Source organism: Brienomyrus brachyistius, chromosome 17 (genome assembly GCF_023856365.1).
Source record: "Brienomyrus brachyistius isolate T26 chromosome 17, BBRACH_0.4, whole genome shotgun sequence".
NCBI classification, from domain to species: domain Eukaryota; kingdom Metazoa; phylum Chordata; class Actinopteri; order Osteoglossiformes; family Mormyridae; genus Brienomyrus; species Brienomyrus brachyistius.
In genome coordinates, this window is record NC_064549.1 from 6055050 (window position 1) to 6070705 (window position 15656).

General features: G+C 44.2%; 1 protein-coding gene across 3 annotated transcripts in view; it reads left to right on the forward strand.

The window, feature by feature from the left end:
* Positions 1 to 907: 907 nt before the first annotated feature.
* cntn5 (contactin 5) overlaps positions 908 to 15656 on the forward strand; it is a 129252-nt gene continuing 114503 nt past the window's right edge. For 2 of the 3 annotated variants that reach the window (XM_048980970.1, XM_048980972.1), the window contains exon 1: positions 7489 to 7768. The gene's annotated coding sequence lies outside the window, so the exon portion shown is untranslated. Of the gene's footprint in view, positions 1060 to 7488; positions 7769 to 15656 lie in introns of those variants that run through there. The other variant, XM_048980971.1, reaches the window with a different exon arrangement.

The following is a 15656-nucleotide window of genomic DNA, read 5'->3' on the forward strand; positions in this document are numbered from 1 at the left end:
CTGTCTCCTCTGCCATTAACAGCACACGATTTCCTCCAGTAACGCGCAGCCGGGGATTTGACTTGGACTCGCTTCCACAACCGGCCGCATTTTATCCTTTTAGGAACCTGGGATAATCTAATTCCAGTGAAATACTTGAAGAAATACTGCCCCGTCATAGGAACAATCAACTTTTATCTTTTTATGTGTTTTTTTTTTACATCCGATCTATGCTGCCAGAGATTCTGTTTGAAATTATGAGTGTCAAATACTCATATAAGTAATACAACCAAATATAAATACAAGTGTATGATAAAACCAATAATAATTAAAAAATCAGGACTAATATTGAGTGTGACACAGAACCACAGCATGTCTAACAGTAACGTCTGTCTGGGCGCATCACAAGTCTGAGCGAGGGGAGAATGAGAAATCCGCTCCCCTAACGAGCCATCATTCACTCTCTGATGTGAAACAAAAATGTGTCCCTTAGGCAGAATTCCATTAAATGGATTTTCATTCATATATATGTATATTATTAATATTTATATATTCAGCTGCTTGCGTGGTATTTTCCCATGCCAGGGTCTGTTTACGGGACTGGGAGTCATATTTCCCAGATATTTAATTGTGTGTTCAAGTGGCCATGAAATAAAAGCACTGGGGTGGGAACCGTGGCATTGCCGGTCCCAAAAACACGAGGCCCCACTTTTACTGTGCAAATAACTATTCAGTGAAAAACAGCAGCTGACCTCCTCATGCAGCCTATTCAGCGGAACCGAGCGCCTTCCGATTGTTGACTTTGATTGTTTGTGTTTGGTAATTGGGTGCCGGTTTAAGTGTGTTGGTCTAAGGCATTCATGCCGCACGGGGGGTGGTGGTCAGCTGACCGTGCAGGAGGTAACGAGGGGAGATCAGTCTGTAAACAGAACCTGCATGGTGTGACGGAGAAGCCAGGTCCAGAATGTAGGGTTTGGAGATAATCAGCCGCTCATGGACAGGGAGATGTTGGAGATGAAGACCTGGGGCGTGGGCCGTCCTGCTAGTACTCTAAACCTAAATGTTATTCTCTTGTAACAGGCGAGTAATTGTTTCTTTATTAATATTTGTACAAGTGCTTGCTATATTTGTCCTTAATGAGAATGATACAAACACTTCAGGGAATTAACTATTTCCGCTTTATTGAGATTGTGTCCTCTTCTGCTCTTGCCCTGCACATTCTGCTTGCTACAGTCAATATGATTGATTCATGTAACACACGTCCGTCCAATCAATTCCGAGTGCAACTGCGTTATCGTGTTTACTGATCCCAGCCTGGTATGTGCTGGGATTGCCACACGTGCCGCCGTGGGTTTCTCTCATTATCCGGTTGCTTCTCGCCACTCTGGAATGATAATTATGCGGTCGCTGTGGCCCCGTGGTCTCTTGCTGGGTAGCACTCTGTGTATGAAATTTGCGTTTTCTCCCCAGGTCGCGCAGGTGTCGCGCATTATGGTTTCCTCCTGCATTCCTAAGCCATGTAATTAGGCTAATTGGCATCTCTAAATTATGTGTGTGTGCCCTACAGTGGACTGGCATCTTGTCCTGGGTACCTCATACTACCTAGGATCGCCTCCAGGGCTCCCCTCCCCCCAACCCCACCTGGGATAAGCGGTTGTAAGATGGACGAATGTGTGTTTTGCTGAGAATATGGGAGTATGAGTGATTCATCAGTAAAAGTCACGCAGTGTAATTTATTGCCCTGACTAACCTTTGAACTTGGACATTAACACCTGGCCCTCTTTGTATTGAGAAGAAATAACATTCTGCGTAAGAATATTGGCACAATAATGCTGGTTGATCAAAGGACGAGGGGTCTCTGTGAAAGGGCCTCGGTTGGTAGTTCAAATTTACAATGACATATTTCTGACTGATTAGAATTACCAGTGAAGTGCTTCTGAAGGGAAACGACCTTTCGTCTTCTGGATGCCAAGGGCCGGACCTGAAGTAATTACAATCAAGCACTTGTGTGCACGTCTATATAGGCAGACCCTTCTATCAAATACTGGGAATGGCCTGTAAATTGAATTTGGCTCAGCTCCGTATCGTGCACTTAAAAAGGCGTTACCGTTGGTATAGTTCACTTGGAGTGGCCGTGTTTCCCACCAAAGCAAGTTAAACAGGGCTTCGTATAGCTCAGCCATGCTTACTGTGCACCCCGCCTCAGTTTTGGGATAAACAGTTAGAATATGGACAGGTGGATTTTGTCGTGGAAAGATGGAATAGTGAGAAATGTTTTGAGAAATGATTTCTGAAGGTGAGCAGTTTACCCTGCTGGTCCGTCCTAACGTTTTATCGAATTTCTCACATCAGTAAATTCAGACTGGACTGGAGCTTGAAAAAGAAACATTTATAATCAGCTCGCCGATATCCCAGCTGCAGCTGAAATAATCCCAAGGTTCCTAGGTATGGTCTGGAACGTGCGACAGCGAGATTGATGTACATCCGAGCATAAAGTAAGTGAAGTCAAATTTCTCATGACTGGTTTCCCAAACGTCTCTTGACATCCTTAAATAATTTTGTTCACTTATCTCTCCGAAGACGTCTTTCAGGGGGAGATCATGTGCTGTGTAATAAACCAGATGGTAGGTTGATTAAACATCAGACTAACTCTGATTTGTGCACCAGTGACAGGCAGATTTCTTATTTTGTCCCCCTCGTGCCTCCACAGAGCATCCTTCTGCAACTTAGGTTAAATTTCAAGTGGAAATTAAAACAGAAAATCCCATTTACTGGCTCCTGCCTGTAAGCATGGAGGCCGCCAGGACGTGAAACACAAAGCCGACACCTTTCCGGCAGCGTACAGCCTAAAGATGAGGATTAAGCAGCCCAGGCTCCCTAATTATTCGCTGATTTTATAAGGTGCATCAAACTGACAGAACAATTGTCGGGTGGGGCAGATGGATGCCCTTTTACATTCTGCCTTTCACTAGGTAACGAACACACTGCTTCCCCAACTTCCTCTTCAATATTTATTGTTATTTTTTCCCCGGAGGAAATTTCCATTAGAACAGTATTCATTATACTAAAACGGCAAATTAACTTGAGCCTTTGTAATACCATTGTATCGCATCTGTTTGCATCACCGGATATATTACGCAATCGTATCCTGATGCAATCCAATTATGCATAATGCATACCCATCATTAATGGACCGGAGTAATTATTTCTCATTTATCATGTCTAATTATGTTTAAAATTGGAGCCCCGTTGATTTAACATCCGGAAATTCTACAGCCCAAGAAACAAACGTTAACATGCACACACACATTGACATGTTCAAACAAAATCAACAGGGTTAAATAACAATACCTCAGAGAAAAAAGGACAAAGACAGCTGACAGTACAGTCATACTAATGAAAAAAGACTTTTTTTTTAAAAGGATGACAAATGGTAGGGGAATTTTCCACATATAAATAAATATATCTCCGTGTTGAGATTACCTTGAATGAACCGCTTAGGACCTCACTCCTGGCCCTCTGAGTAGATTATGCTAATTAATCAAATGCATTTTGCCATATGGGAGTGTCACTGGTAGCCAACATTTGTCATTGTAACATCTCAGACGTTACACGAACAAACCTGGGAAGTTTTGTAGTAATGAGAGATTAGCTACTGAAAATGACAAATCCCTTTTGCAGGTTACTCATCATGGTGCCATATGGGTTTATCAGGGCCTCCCCATAGATAATAGCTATCAGTAGTTATCTGGCAGCGTGTGAAGCATGATAAATGGCCTGGTTTATGAGGACGGGTATTAGAGGAGTGCCAGTATCCCATGCTGGGTACACCAAGGCCCTGTTCCATCCAAAAAAAATGATAATGATTGTTATATTTCTGGTTCATTCAGGTTGCTCTTTGCTTTCATTATCAATCAAAGGTGTTTCCCTGCCGCCCCGTCAATCTGCATCGTATTTGCGTCATATTTGCAGAGGTTCGGCGGGTTTAATCAAAACTAACCTGGACGGCCCATGTTACGCTTTTAAACAAGCACTCGATACGAGCAGAAATATTTTGCTATTAGTATTGTTTGATCGCTGCATTACAGTGGTGTTGTGCTGATAAATTCCAAGTAATAAGTAATAATGAATAAAGCATGGAAATAAGTTCCGTTTCTCACACATTAGGAAAATCAGTTCATCAATTATTCATAAATAACATCCATCCAATTTATATATAGTTAATGTGTTAAAACAGTCTTATTAAAATTATTATTCATTTTAGCAGCTTTGAAAATAAAGGTTATCTGACGGCACTTGACAGGTTCTACAAACCTTGTTTTCCTCTGTTTCAAGATCTCTCCTTGGGGGTACTGGAAACCCTCCTTCTCTCCTTACAGTATACTAATATAGAAGTTTAATCTGTACAAAATGGTTGCCTGTAGGAGTTTTACTCACACAAAACTCTTCTGAGGACAGAATGAAAAATTATTGGTTCAGAGAGAGAACCAACCATATTGTAGAGGAGGTGGGTCCAAGACGTCTGATTGGCAGGTCCTGAATCCTACAGTTGCTTGGACCCACGTCCTCTGCAATCTGGTTGGTTATCTCTCTGAACCAGTCATTTTTCTTTCTGCCCTCAGAACATTTTTGTGTAAGTAAAAGTCCCATGAGCAACATGTTTCGTGAAGCAGGCTGTGTCCAAGATGCATTTTGTGGGTGGTGTGCCACCAAGTATACTGTACCAGATCGCCACACGCCGCATGTGTAAGAGCGCAGCGACCCGGCTTTGGCTTGAAATGGGGGCCTGGTATCCTGCTGTCTCTGCAGTGAAGGCTTCTTCTGAGGGAGCAAAGCAAGCCTGCGTCCCAGTTCAGCCCGCCCTGTGCCGACACTGGTGAGGGTACCAGGGGAATTATCCTTCTCACACCAGATAGACTGAGTGAAAGACATGTTTTCTCATGGCTAATACTCACCGTTCCTCATTGCTTTTGAAAGAAGTAAGGTTTTCTTTATCAAATAACCTTAGATTAGAGCTTTTTTTTCCACTCCCATGAATGCTGGCATTTAAAGTGGATTTCTTAGCATGTTCTTTGCCATTTTCATGTGATATGGGGCTTATTGTGTCAGTTAAACATAGAAGTAAAGGTGGGCAGAGACTTGCTGTTCTGGGGAAAAAAAGTGTGCTGAGATTCTCAGATCATTCCTTAGCACATGAATAATCACCCGCTGCCTCCTAGTATTACTTGATGTGTAACGCAGAAGAGCTTGAAGCAGTCTAGAATGTAAAAACAGAGGGGCAAAATTAAAGTCACGGATAGGGTATTGGGAAAGAGGGCCTGCTTTCAGTTTCAATTTCAGTTCTTTGAAAATGCTTCTGAAAGAAGAAATTGGAGCCCAGGAGTGCTGTTGTGCCTCCAGATTGTCGCTATACAGAGCGAACAGTAACTGAAAGATGGCAGGAGATCTCCAGACAGCAAAGAAACAATAAAGTCTGCAAAATGTATGTTTACTAAAGGGAAACATCTGAGCAAGCAGGAAGGCACAGGCTCTGTTACGAAGCCAGTGACACAGGAGGCAGACACTACAGACGCTACATCTAAGCGGCTGATAAAGTAGCAGAAAAGACAGAAATTCTATTGAAGCCCCCCAGTGATGTCATTTGTTCAGCTCTTAGTGATGTCATCTACTTAGGCCCGATGATGTAATTTACTCATTTGGTTCATAAAGTGTGTGACCTGCTTTGGCAGCAGCACATCAGTGCTCAGATGTCACACTATGTACTTTTTAGGTTAATGAGGAATGTTCACTGATGAAGGGCACCTGGAAAGTCTCTTAGATGTGATTTACTTCCTGTTTAAAGCTTTGGCCATTGCAGCCACAATTTAACATGGTAATATATGAGTGGAACTGCTGCATAATCAGTTTTTTTTTTCAGGTGTTACAGCACTCCCAGTGGACATTTACGTGTATTACACTGACCTGCAGACCATGCAGTAGCAACATGAGTGTATGAACAAAAATGTTTGGAATTAATTGTGCACGATTTGGCGGTAAGATTCTGAGCGCGATGAGACGCACATTTCCTAGCTAGCGTGTGTGTCTCCTGTACGGCCCTGTCACGACTGGCAGTGTGTTCGCCGGTGGCGAATGGCATCTTCGTGAAAGGCAACAGTAAATAAATGGGCTTTTGAAGTTCCGTCGCTTTGCAAAGTAGGCGAATCCTGGTCGTAAGGTATCAGCGTTGACACCATGAGACCAGGGCCGTGCAGAGCATCAGTCCATAACCTTTGATATGCTGAAGAACATTCCACAGCCTCTCATTATATCTCACAGAAGCTTGCAGTTTTCTACCACATACTGTAATTACATCTCCGTATTTCACTTCTGCCTCGAAATTCATGCAGCGTACAAGACAAAATAAAAACCCATCTAAGATTGAGACACATGCTTTTTGCGGTAATATGCACAAATGTTATTGCATTCATGAGAATTTGCCTCAGACATGCCTGTTTCCATGACGGTGCATGACGATTCCATGCCTGACGGTGTTGTGCATTGTGGGAAAGCACTGTTCCTTAGCAGGTATAGACACCCAGTAATAGGTCAGGAGCTGGGGGCCACTGGGACCTGCAGCCACGATATGAAATCTTCTGTATGGCCAAAAGGCTTTTACTGTATGTGTTGCGAGATTTTTTTTGTGGAGCTGCTGGGGAAATTGTCCCGATGATAACTTAATAGGCCTACGGAGGTCACCGTGTAAGTGAGAATTCGCGAAAAATACTGAATTAACTCCTCTCTATAGTGGGAGTTATCCTTCTGATAACTTAGCAAATCTTGGGCTGGGCAAATTACAGAAACAGATAAGTATTGATACCCAATACTGCAACTTCACCTAACAGCGAGGCGAATTGTATTTTAATTTGACGCTGGGGCAAAACATGCCAATAACATTAGGACAAGTCGTTACGAAGAAACTGATATAGATCTGTTACCCGGTCCTTCACTTTTAGCTGTATTATAACACGTATTGGTTGGGCGTCGCTGAATCTGGAAATATTCTATTTTTATGGAAGAAGTATCGCCGTTTTATCCAAGGTTGGCAAAAAGGCCTATACGACGTTTTAAAAAGGAGAAATCCTGGAAAATAAACTTAATTATTTCGCTCTAGCACCTGTATTATTATTAAGGGTGCGATACATCGCACAGACGTGTAGAACAACAGGTTTTTAGTAATATGACGGACAATTAACACGTCCACAAATGCCCTCGTATCCCATACAAAGAGAAATGTAATAAATAAAACAGTAAGAGTAGACAGGGAAGCTGCAATAGAGCGGAGTGGCAGTGCATGAGACTGCTGTGCCGCTGAGTGAGGAGGGAGCAGCCCGGAGCGCATCGCTGGAGCGCAGGCGATGCGCTGCAGAAGTGGGCCGACCAGCCGCGGAATTAACTGCTCTGTCACCATTCATTTCATTTCCATTTAACGAGATCCGCGGCGAACGGGAGGGGGCTGGGCTGGGGGAGTTTACGGAGAGGAAGAAAGGGACTGACAGCGCAACGGAGAGCAGCAGGAAAGCGGCGCTGGGGAGGATCGCAGGATGCGTCGGCAGCCCCGTTAAACGCGCAGCGGATAGCGGCTCCTCTGGATACACTACGGGCTCCCGTGCCACTGCGTGCTCGCACCCGATCGCAGCCCGCCAGGCGTGGAGCCCATCAGATCGTAGCCCGGCAGGCGTGGAGCCCACCAGATAGTAAGCCGGAATCGGGACGGCACTGATGACACTGGGTGCATCGCTCCGCATATACCGTGAGTAGCGGGGCTCTTTGCGGGTGGAATTAGGAGGAGGAGGAGAGACGTGCTGAAGGTTCAGGATCCTTTGCCAGGAGGGCAAGTTTACTGAAAGTGCGCATTAAAAGCGAACGCGAAGAAGCAATCGCACTCTAGCCAACTAAAGCCGTCTCTGCTTCGTCCTTTTCTTTCTCTTATTACTGTTATTATTACCAGGAGAGTTTGCGTTTTGTAAACCGCATTTGTAAAGCTCACACGGTATTTAACAGGTTGTTACGGTACAAGTTTTTATTTTTAACTTGGCTATTTCTTTGCATTTGCAGTTTTACTTTGCATTTTAGAGCGCTAAGTGTAACCAGTGCATCGGTTTTTAAGCCGCTTTGAGCCGCGCGTCTTATACGGGGTGCAGCGCTAACCAGCCGCCTGTGTTGTGCGCTCTCTAATCGCGCTGCCTTACTCATTTCTTCAGCGTAGCTGTAATACGGAATGATGCAGTTCTTACTTTTGGGGTTCTTTCTCGTCAAGAGATTTCCCATCATAATGTAAATGCTGAATTATTTAGCTGAGGATTTAAAAATTAGTTAAGATGACTTGCACTACAAAGTACTAGTAGAAAAATACTTAATGACTCGGTAATCCGTGTACTATTACTGCTGATGAATGTAGAAAAAAACAATAGTAACCCTAGTTTTTAAAAATTTAGTCAATCTTTGTAATTTACACAAAAAGTCTCATGCAATACCGTGGGCCTATATTATACATTAAATGACGACTGTTATTGTACGGACTTTGTGAACTGCGTACGTATGGAGGTAACGCTTCTGGTGCGGGGTTAGGGGGTACTAAACATCAGATTAAAGCTTCAGTCATCCGGCTTGTTTGATTGATTTTTTGCCCTCTGATGAGTAGCCCCGTAAGTCGCTTTATCTCCGCGGGTGCTCTAGCTGCCGTTTGGCATCCCGGCTGGCCCTGCTTGCTTGTTATGGGTCTTCCACGTTACATTACCGTTCCAGGAGACGTTATCACATTACGCTTTCGGTGCCTGAGGTTTTACCCACAGACATAACGGAGCTGCAGAAAGCTCACTGTTTGTGCCTTGATGTCCCATAGGACCGATGAACTCTGCTTAGCTTAATGTCTCCTTCCTGCGAGGAGCGGATGCTTTGGACTTTCATTCATGTTTGTTCAGCCTCTTCTGTAATGGTGTCTATCATTCCGGTCTACCTTGACGGGATCTCCGCAGATTAATGGGCTCTCTGGTACTATGAGATTACATAATGCATGCTAATGAAACATCACTTTAATGTTTAATGACCTTGTATCTTGGATCATATGCGTGCACTTTCGATGTGGTCACACTCAAAGGTGGGTAGTTAAATCCGGATCAAGATTTTGTTCCAACCAACCAGTTGAGTGCTCATTCACTGTGACTCTTTATACTCAACCGGTTGGTTGAAACAAAATCTTGGTCTGGACTTTTACTCTCTGGACCTGAATTTCCCACCTCTGTTCACATTACTAGAATAACATAAGTTACACCAAAGAATGAGAAATAAGATTTATGTGTGTTACACTGCGGTGGAGTAATTTAGTTTTATGTAAGTTTCCGTTTTCTTCCATGAGGTGAATGTCAACATATCGAGTCCTTCTTCATTGCAGGCTGTAGGTCTCCAGGTCAGTGGTTCTGTGAACTCCTCCATCGTGTTGTCAAACAGGCTACTGTCTGCAGCCTCCTGGTCCTATTTTCCAGACGAGTGTCCATATCAGTATTCCATGGCACCCCTGAGAATAGCCCTCCATTAAAAAGGCGCGTTTTCGGTAATGGTGCTGGTGCCCGTTGACGGTGCCTGTTTCAGTGCGGTCGCAGGGCGTGTCGCGTGCAAAGGGAGTGGTCTATATCCTGGCGAGGGCTGCAGCACCACCATCTGTCTTGCCGATAACAGGACCTTATTATCTGGCTGCAGGTCTGCAATCTGCATTTCTTACCAGCGCTATGAATTCACACACATCTGCATATATATGACACGCGTTTATATATGACGGTATCTGGCTGTGACCCGCAAGGGTAGTTACCAAGGAACTCCATAAATAACTAGGTCAAGCTGGATCCTGGAATTTTGAATGCAGCGCATAAAGCTCATTAAGGGTCAGACAGAAATATACATGTTTGCATGCTCCAGAATGTAGAATCAGTCTTATTAGCTGATATGCTTTATGCATGTGGTCAAATCAAGTCTTTTTCAGTGGTATAGTCTGTGAATGTGGTCAGTCTTGTTTAACGACATATTCAGTGTTTCCAAACTGCTTCTTCCAATTAAAGAAGTGGGGTTTGCTTTTACACTAAGGAGATGCCAACCTCAGAAAAATTTAGATGGGATTGTCTGAGGCTCCGAGTGCATGTGTCAGGACAACATGTTTAACGCAACGCTAACCATTTTTGGCCATTGAGAATGAAAAGGATTTCGACGGAAGTTCCCTGCCAGTGGAGCGATCTGCCCTTGTCCGCGGTGACGCTGCACTGACTCTGAGAATGATCGTGCTGAGCTGAGGATGTGACCAAACCCATTCAGCGGAAGCTTCGGTGTCTTCACACGTTGGTTAATTAAATCTTAGGAGTCCAAAAAAAGCACCACGTTTTGTCACGTTTCACAGGATCCCGTTTACATAAAATATTCGTTGGTATTGTCCCAGGGTTTTTGACACTCTTTGACCGTGATCTCTACAGGGCGTTGTGGTTTCGGGCACTTTTCAGCACGTCTGCCTGCCGCTCTGGACACCAGCAGAGCCTTAATCGGCCGCAGCCCCCAGCAATGGTGCAATGAGGACGTCCCATCTCGCTGGGGGCACACAGGAGCGGACTTAAGTTAACCTCACCCACGCCGACCCTGTCTCAGGTCTTTATCTCCCTTTATCTGGAGTTTGGGGGCTTTGTGGACAGACGATAGGCCAACAGGGCAGGGCCTCCAGGAGCCAAATTCCCTGGAATTTAGTGACTTTATTTTGCACTATCCAGGGCAGCACTATTGTGTACTAAACAGTATTTCTGGTGAATTTTTTAGATGATTTTTCAGGGTAAATTTTCTCTGTGCTTAATGTGCTCCCTGGTATACACTGATGCAAGAACATATTCATATTACTTAGTGCAGGGACCCGTGTGCCTCAGGGTAACCTGTCAGGACCCCATATACGTCAGGGTGACCCGTCAGGACCCCATATACGTCAGGGTGACCCGTCAGGACCCCATATACGTCAGGGTAACCCGTCAGGACCCCATATACGTCAGGGTGACCCATCAGGACCCCATATACGTCAGGGTAACCTGTCAGGACCCCATATACGTCAGGGTAACCTGTCAGGACCCCATATACGTCAGGGTGACCCGTCAGGACCCCGTGTGCCTCAGGGTAACCCGTCAGGACCCCATATACATCAGGGTAACCTGTCAGGACCCCATATACGTCAGGGTAACCCGTCAGGACCCCATATACGTCAGGGTAACCTGTCAGGACCCCATATACATCAGGGTAACCCGTCAGGACCCCATATACGTCAGGGTAACCTGTCAGGACCCCATATACGTCAGGGTAACCCGTCAGGACCCCATATACGTCAGGGTAACCTGTCAGGACCCCATATACGTCAGGGTAACCCGTCAGGACCCCATATACGTCAGGGTAACCTGTCAGGACCCCATATACATCAGGGTAACCCTTCAGGACCCCATATACATCAGGGTAACCCGTCAGGACCCCATATACATCAGGGTAACCCGTCAGGACCCCTGGAGCTTTTCCGCATTTCTTAAACTGAAGCATGATGAACAAGAGACACACAGCGGATGTTTATTTTCGCTGCCAAACTTCAGGCGCTGCAAAGTAAATTCAGAAGTGGTCATACATAGAATTTGTGCTGATTTGATTTTAAAACCCAAAAGCTTTTTTTTATATATATATATATATATATATATATATATATATATATATATATATATATATATATATATATAAATATATGTTTTGTAAGTATTTCCAGTAAAATTTTATTAATGTAACCGATATTGAATAAATAACAATGAAATAATTAGGATCAGAAAAATGCAGTTTAATATTAATTTGTAACTGAGTGTAGCATTCATAATGCATAATCCATCATTATTTTTCTAAAACAGCCTGAAACAAAAGCGTAAAGGTTTAAAGTGAGCTTGTGTTTAAACAGGGTGCATGAGCTTCATTTCAGCATTATGACATCCGAAATCCTTCCCAATTTAAAGGTTATTGATTTGGACCAGATGACAACATTACATTAGGCCTAATTTAAACGGACAAATTCATCTGAGGTCGGCCCCGGGGAGCCTGACCAGGCTGGCGATCTGCAGAGCGGTAGCTAAGAGAAAGGTAAAGGGTGTGGGGGGGCAGCGGTGGTAGCACAGGGAGCTGTAATAAAGTGGTCATGAAGGTCCGTAAGTCCCTAGAGCATCGATCTGCCCCCCGCCCCCCTGCAGGAACGCATAGACAAATGTCCGGAGCCAGTGGTTCTCAGAGCCCGGATGAGTACCGAACCGCAAGCTAATCTGGACCCAGCCGATAATGCACCTTACGAATCGATATGGTTAAATGTAAAAAGGCTGAACGTGGTGTGAAGTACAGAAATACAATGTGGAGCCACCAAATTTTGCCCAAAATTTACCGCACCCCCCTCCCCCCCCTCACCCAAATGACAGTGTCAAAACAATCAGTGAGCATTGCAGAGTTCCCATTATTGATATATATTAATGTCAGTACCGAAAGTTATTCTTAATTCGTTAGAGTTAACGAAATGCTATTTTGTTATTGAAAATCTGATGCGGACCTTTGAGAACTCCTGGTGTGTGGCGCATGGTGTGTGGCGTCAGTAACATACAGTGTACAGCCGACATGCTTGGGAACGTCGCATACTGTAATATTATGCAGCAATCATTTCTCCAAATTTCAAGGAAAACCATTCATTTTTTCATAATTAAATTTGCATTGTGCATGCCAGTTAACATCTACTGAGAAGGTGTCTGATATTTTATGGATGTGTGCTTTAAATTAAAAATGACTCCTTTATGATGATGGAAAATGCGAAGAATAAGAATAATATATTGCGGCTTTCCAAAAGGTGATCCTGTGTTAATTGCGGCTGAATGCTGAGCTGAGTATGACGGATGGCCGTCGCGGCCGGCAGGCTCATCAGCCGGCCTTATCTCCAATGGCCAGGCGGAGGCGCTCCCACCTGCCCAGTGGACGTACTGCGTGGCTGTCCGGGGCCCAGGGTATCACTCAGCCGAGCACGTGTGCCTTTGTTGGCTTGCACAAAAGATAACGCGTGCCTTAAGTCTGTCTTGTTGACAGGTTCCTCCGCCAAGTTCATTTGCAGATCATTTCTCTTTTTGAGCTTCTGTACTGAGAGAGTAATGCATTGTGTTGTCTGTCCCGCCGGCAATCAGACACACAAGTGGAAACTCTCAGTATGTATTGCTTCAGCACGTATCATTAGGCGCGGGTTCGAATCCTGCCTCTGCTGCCCGTGACTGTGTCTGGCACCTTCCCCTTCTCATGTTCTCCCCTACAGTCCAAAGACATTCAGTTAGGTTAAGCCAAGATAAGCGGTTGGAAGATGGATCGCTGAATAATACAAACAGCAACAGACTTGTAGGGTAAAATGCCTCAGCGCTGAGGCAGTGTTTCCGTGTTTATATTTGTATTCAGGCCTTTTTCTAGCCTTTACTAGCGTGAGACCAAACTTCAATTTACTTAAATCAGCAACCGTGGACAGAAGACAAAAGAATGCATATTTCCACTATGGTAAAAAAAAGGACCTTTTCTCACAACTACATCAGAATAATTAAATGATTTTTCAATGGTCTATTTTAATTTTTATCAAAGGTCATTGAGCAGTACTGACAGAATGTACTGTAATTGTTCTAGCAGTCAACTCAGAGATTAGCAGGAATCTGTTTGAGTGTTTTTTTCTTGAATTGGATATTGACTTTCCACTGGAGTGTTTCCTACTTAGAATAAACAAAGGCTTGCATATTAAACGCTGTCTTTCACAGTCCCTTTTGGAACATGCCGTGGTTTTCAAGTTTTAATTTATGTTGAAATCTGTTCATTTACAACAATTAAAAAATCTCCATAACCGATTCATTCCAGACAACGCCTAATATTTTGTACCTTAATGTTAATGAATTTTAATATTAAAATGATTGATGGAAGCTATACAACATTTCTTTGCCTTGACGGTGTAGTTTAAGGCATTGCAGCCTTAACATGCAAGTTCATGTTATATGTTTCTGTGTTTTAGTCCTTGGCTTTGTTTGAATTCAGGGACAATTTCATCCATCAGAGGCTTCATTCGATGACCAAATGCGTCACAGTGACGCGACAGGTCTGTCCCATTTCGAAGAACATATACCAAGACTCATTGCGTGAACCTTCAAAGGATGCTGCCCTTGTATCCTGGCAGCTAGTTAACATGCCCTTAAGTCCTGAGCTGTCCGTAATTGTGCCTGTATAAAAATGTTGTGCTGCTGTCCCTCTAAGGCTTTTCAAACTGAAGCCAATTTATGTGGCGGTCATTTTTTGAAAGGTACTTCTGCCATCACTTTGACTATAATTGAAAACGGTGTAAAGTTATGAATGCTTCCCCGCAGAAATAATAATAAGAAGAAAAATAGATATTATGCTATGAGCAAACTCTCCGACGCACTTACAGGCTAAAATAGAACTAAGAGGCTATTAAAATCATATTGAAGTACTCCATTGTGGCGTGCTATTAAGTCAAATGTTCCAAAGATATCTGAATAAATGGTCCTCTTTAGTTTGAGAAAATTGAGGCAGGAAAACGTTGGAAGGTGTAATGACTGGTTAAGCATCGCGGAGATAATTACGAGCTCTCGGATTTAGGTAGATTGGTCATTTGTTATTGGCTACAGTGAAGCCATCAGAATCATTTGTAAAACTCTCTTAAGAGATGGATGCAAGGGCGTAGGAGAGTTTGTTATGGGGGGGGCATAAATTAATAATTTAATGACAATGGTCTACTTTTCTTTTGGGGGGGGGTGCAATTATGCATAAATATATAGGAGGTATGTGTGCCCCCTGCCCACCTCAACCCTGGTTGCTACACCTCTGCACAGATATGCTGGACTTTAAAATCATTCCGAATTTTTCACAGCCATTCCCGGCTGGGGATTATCGGTATCGTCTCTGGGATTTTTCTGCATTAATAATGGGATTCGGTTGCTGCTCTGACACCAGGTGCACCAGTTATCAGTTCATGTGAAATATTACCATGCTCCGTTGGGTCTCTCATATTCCAAGGCCGCCGCAGACACCACAGGTCGTTACGGGATTCGCTGTGAATTTCCGGTGTCTGCACATCCACAGCGGGCGAGAAGCCCGAGCCCGGCCCCACCCGGGCAGAGCCCCGCTCTGCTCTCTGCCGCACGAGAGCCGCTCTTCCCAATGTGCTCCTGCTTGCTTGGGCGACTGGGAAATCTGCAGCTGAACAAAAGGAACACGGCCTGTTGGTTTAATCTGTTACCGTTTCCAGAACATTCCCTGGTAAACGCAGAGGGATTAAAATAACGCAGCGGAGCCGCACTGCTGGAGAAGCACGAAGGGTGAAGGGGGCGGAGCTGAACTGAAAGGTGTGATGTAGTTTGAAAGGGGAGGGGCCTGCACAGACCTGCCGTTCTCACTGTGAAATGCAACGCGTTGCCCTCTTACAGCTTTTTATATTGCTAAATCTATTGAAATAATCCTCAGTCCCAGATCCATCACCCTGCACGATAACCTGCTAATTTACACATTCCTTTTGCCACCTTTTTTGGGCGGTTACACGGAGCACGCAGCCTGAATGTCGGGTAATTTTTGGTATGAGG